Source organism: Neopsephotus bourkii, unplaced genomic scaffold (genome assembly GCF_033783945.1).
Source record: "Neopsephotus bourkii isolate Nb327-2 ecotype Australia unplaced genomic scaffold, CSIRO-AGI_Nbou_v1 NB_909, whole genome shotgun sequence".
NCBI lineage: Eukaryota > Metazoa > Chordata > Aves > Psittaciformes > Psittacidae > Neopsephotus > Neopsephotus bourkii.
In genome coordinates, this window is record NW_026901403.1 from 276,373 (window position 1) to 281,245 (window position 4,873).

At 55.2% G+C, this 4,873-nt stretch overlaps 1 long non-coding RNA gene across 1 annotated transcript; it reads left to right on the top strand.

Moving 5' to 3' along the window:
• The first annotated feature begins 419 nt into the window (after window positions 1-419).
• Window positions 420-3,488, top strand: LOC133214622 (uncharacterized). Its single transcript, XR_009726174.1, has 3 exons — window positions 420-997; window positions 1,457-1,669; window positions 1,842-3,488. It is a non-coding gene; the product is annotated as an uncharacterized LOC133214622 (long non-coding RNA).
• The last annotated feature ends 1,385 nt before the right edge of the window (window positions 3,489-4,873 follow it).

A 4,873-nucleotide genomic window follows, 5' to 3' on the forward strand; every position in this document is an offset into this window, starting at 1 on the left:
GCTCTACCAATCATCACGAGGTGGAGGCGGGAGTGCAGTGCCGCGAAAGGGCTGCTGGGAGTTGTAGTCGGAGGAGGAGCCATGGCGGCTGTCGGGCAGGCCGCAGCGCTCCGTGCCTCCAGCAGGGTGCGGAAGAGCCGATCCCTGCCCGCGCGCGGTGGGTTTCCCAGTGGAATTCGGGGCTATGGAGTGCAGCACAGATGGGTTTGGGGGGGATGTAAAGGAGAGCCAGGGGGTGGCAGTGTTTGCAAGGCTTCCCTTCCCATTGACTTTCCAGCCGCCTGGAACAGGGGGTGGCCGTGGTGTCTGTCCAAGGCAAGTGGCATCTCCACCAGTCCCCGTTATCCCAACGCACGCCCCCGAAAACGGGGTGTGTGAAATAAATATAGTTTAAATATAACTTATTTCCACAGTAAACATTCCAAAGTCTATTAATAAAGTGTAATGAATGAAGTTGAATGAAGCTTCATTCCATGGCTCCTTCGTGACAGAAGGAAACTGCTGCCTGCCTGCTGTGTGTTAATAGAAGGAGCAAAAAGCCCCTTAAAGCTGACATTATATGGGCTCTGTGGTCCTTACGTGGTGCACGTTCTGGTCTGTGAATGGTTACTTCCATATGCCCCAGGCTCATAAATGACAGCCCAACCATCAGCTGTAATAATTTGTCTGCCTCTCATAAGCCATGAACTCATTCAGCTCTTGTCAAAGTTCTTTAAGGGACATAATTGTTGCTTCTGCATCTGTCTGGAGTTCTTTAATTGAACAGATAATAAGGGGGATCTGTCACTATCAACCTTCCAGCAGGGTTTATCTTCTTTCCTCAGATGCTGTCCTCATGGGGATCTAAAGCTCCCCACAGAACACCAGGCAGGCTTCCGATGCCCTTGACATGGAAGCTTTATGTGCTGATGCAAAGAAAACTGGGGCACAGGAGCTTGGTCTTTTCTGAGCTGGTGACAGACAGAACAGAGACAGAACAGTGTCTGAAGTTGAGGAGGTACTTGCTGGTTCTGCCTGTCAGGCTCAAAGGGAACTTGGAGGGTGTAAACAGCCTTTACTTGCCACTTTGCTGTGCTGTTTGTTGGAGCCGAGCAGAGACAAAGACTATCATTTGACTGAGAGACAAAGCCAGGCTTGCACGCAGTTTGCACAGGCAAAATGGGGATGGAGGAACTGCAGCAAAGTGGAAGCAGAGAGAGGGAAGTAGTGGTGCTGAGTTCATCTTTAGCAAATAGATGCAGAAAGAAAGAGCTGGGCGTCATATAGAAATGGATTATAAATGTATAGAAACATTCCTGGGGCCAGCAGAGTCTGCAGTCCGTTCTTCTTTGAGCCAATCTGTTGCATGACTCTAGGAAACACTTCCCTTTTGGTCTCTGTGACACGGCTTTGACTCTGTGTGCCATGTGCATGATGTCCTCCTGCTGATGATTAACATCTGCTGGACAGTATTTAGAGCCTCTGACCAAAGCTGCTGTAGAATATCAAAGCTTCCTGGAGGATTCTCACAGTACAAGGGCTGAATTCTGTGGGATTTATATGGAAACACACCTGTGGGCCTGGAGGAACACCACTGTATGAGTCAGAGAAGGTGCCCCACTGCAGAGCTGCTCAGAGGCAGGAGGTGTGAAGTATTTCCAGGAGCCAAGGAAAGCGATTCCAAACTCAGGTATGAACAGTGTCTGATTTTGCACCCCAAGATACAAGAGGATAAACTCTGGTGGATTAGAACTTAAGTGATTTGCTTGATGGCATGTTTCTAAAGCTCCCTCTGCCCATTCATGCAGATACCCTGCTTTCCCTTTGCTAAGAAGCTTAATCCTAATTATGCTCCATCCCAGTGTGAAGATGGTGCAACTTCCATGGATCACAATGGGGATCTCTAGCAGGGCCATGAGAAGCTGGAGGTAACTGGAGCCTAACACAGGAGACACAAATAACTAAAGATGCAAGGCAGCTGGAGCCCCAAGATCCTGGTGGGGATATTTCTACCACCAGAGAGCTGCAGTGCTGATGGATTAACTCAGGAACACAGACAGTGCTCAGCCAAGAGAGTTGGGAACAGATGGTACCAAAGGAGCAAGAAATTCATCTGATGCTGCATCCACCACTGGCAAACATCCAGCAGTGAGCTCCTGCCCAGCTCAGACCCACCAAAGCTGCCAACTGATCCAGGCACGAGGAGCTAAGGAAACCTGACCTGGTTATTTCATAGAACCCCAGCCTGGTTTGGGTTGGAAGGGACCTTAAAGCTCCTCCAGCTCCAACCCCTGCCACGGGCAGGGACCCCTTCCACTGGAGCAGCTTGCTCCAAGCCCCTGTGTCCAACCTGGCCTTGAGCACTGCCAGGGATGGGGCAGCCACAGCTTCTCTGGGCACCCTGTGCCAGCGCCTCAGCACCCTCACAGGGAAGAGCTTCTGCCTAAGAGCTCAGCTCAGTCTCCCCTCGGGCAGGTTCAAGCCATTCCCCTTGGCCTGTCCCTACAGGCCCTTGTCCCAAGCCCCTCTCCAGGTTTCCTGCAGGCCCCTGTTAGGTACAGGAGAATTGTACCCGTTTTCTCCTGAGTCTTTAGCGTCTCCCACAGTGTGGTCCTGCTTCAGCTGAAGCCGTCAGCCAGGATCAGCTTCTCACCCAGATATGACTAAGCCCTTTGAAAGCCAGAAACGCTCAGGATTTCTTGCTTAATTGCTAAACCAGCTCAATTTGAGTGTGCAGAATGTAACCAAGAGAGGAACTGACACACCTACCTGGTTCCTGCTCAGCCTGAGGACTTGCTTTAATGGATGGCTCACGTTGGTTGATGATTTCCACCAAGCAGCAAGGCTGCTGTGCCCCTTGCCTGTAGCAGGGGAGGCAAGGGGCCACGTTCCCTGCAGCCCTCCCCAGGCGACTCCAACCACCTGCGCTTTAGGAGCTGATACCATCTTAAACCAATAACATAGCTGCTGCAAACCAGCAAGTGTAACCTCCAAAGCTCCAGTTTTAGCTGCAGTGTGGCATGTCAAGGGCTCACGTCCTCCCCACACCCTGTGACCCCAAGGATTAAGAGCTGCATCTTTACCAAAAGGGTTCTTAGCCCCTCAAGTTGTGCACATCAATCAGTTCCGAGCTGGTTTTGATCACTCTGGTCACACACATGTGAGGATGGAGCAGAGCCAAGAAACGAGGGTGGCTGATCCCTGCTGCACAGTGTGAGCAATCTCCCCCCCCCTTCCTACTCCAGTGATTTTATTGGAGCCTCATCACATTTCCTGGTGACTCACACTTCGCCGGTGACTGGGACGAAGGGCATGGCGGTACCAACAGGCACCATGTCCTATACCCATGGAAGTCGTCCCTTTGCACCTCCCGCCACTCAGAGCTCTCTCTCCCCTGTGTTAAGGCTCTGTAGCCCATGGCTGGCCCTCTCGAAGCAGCAAACACGGTGGCTTTTCCTCTCCCCATTGGCCCAGGGTACCTGGGCCATGCACCCACCATCTCCCTGCCAGGCCCAGTGCACCCCTCCAGCAGCCAGCACCCACAGGGCCAGTCCATGCATCCTGCAGATCCCATTTTACTCCCTTTCTTTAGGGGTCCTTTGGCTCCTTGCACCCCACTTATCTCCATGCCTGGAATCACATCCTTGTATTTCCCCACAATGCCTCGCTTCGTCCAGCCTTGCATCAGCAGCTTCTGCCTCCATGCACATCCTCTTTGTGTTGCACTCCCCTGTCTCCCTGTACCCCACCTTGCCCTGCATCTCCCTCTGAGGCTTGCACCCTCACCCACTGCTTGCCTCTACTCTGTGCACCCCCTTTCCAGATGCATCTCACCTTGCCTGAGCACCCTCCTGCTTCTCTGCTCCCCTCTGTGCTGTATCCCCTTTGCAGGAGCACCCACCTTGTGTTGTACCTTCCTCCCCTCCCTGCATCACATCCTCCTCCTCCATACACCCCCTTTGCCCTGCACTCCTCCCATTAGTACCCACCGCTCCGTGTTCCCCTTTTCTGCTCCAGCCCCACTTTGCAGTCGCACCTCGCTTGCTCTGCACCCTATCTTCCACAGGAACCCCTACTCACTGCTTTGTACCCCACCTTGTGTCAGCACCTCAAGGTCCCACCCGCCCCCCGTTCCTCTGCAGGACAGAGCACCCCACCATCTCCCTTGCTCTCCACTTCCCATCACATCCAATCCACCGCATCCCCCTTGTATCAGCACCTCAAGGTCCCGCATGCCCCATTCCTACCCCTCCGTTCCTCTGCAGGACACCTGGCTTTTTAAGCAGCCCACCTCCTCCCTTGCACCCCCTTTGCGTTGCACTTCCCCTCCATTGCACCCCTCCTGTGTCAGCACCCCCAGGTCCAGCAGCCCCTGTTCCCATGCAGGGCACCCGGCTTTGTAAGAGCACCCCATCTTCACGCTTGCATCCCCTTTGCACCGCTCCCCTCCTCTATCAGCGCTCCCACTGCTCCTCTGCAGGACCCCGGCTTTACAGAGCACCCCATCTTCACGCTTGCATCCCCTTTGCACCGCTCCCCTCCAGTATCAGCGCTCCCACTGCTCCTCTGCAGGACCCCGGCTTTACAGAGCACCCCGTCCTCACGCTTGCATCCCCTTTGCACCGCTCCCCTCCTCTATCAGCGCTCCCACTGCTCCTCTGCAGGACCCCGGCTTTACAGAGCACCCCGTCCCCCGCTCCCCTCTTGCCCCACTCTCTCCCCGTTCCTGCCCCCTTACCCCGCCGCACCCCCCCTCCATCCCGCTCTCCCCGCCCCGCCGCAGGCGCTGCGCCCGCCCCCTGCCGCCGGTGGGATGTGCCCGGCGCCGCGGCCGCCCCAGCTCGCTCCGGCGCTCGGCGGGGCGGCTCCAGCCCCAGCCGCCGGCGGGCCCAGC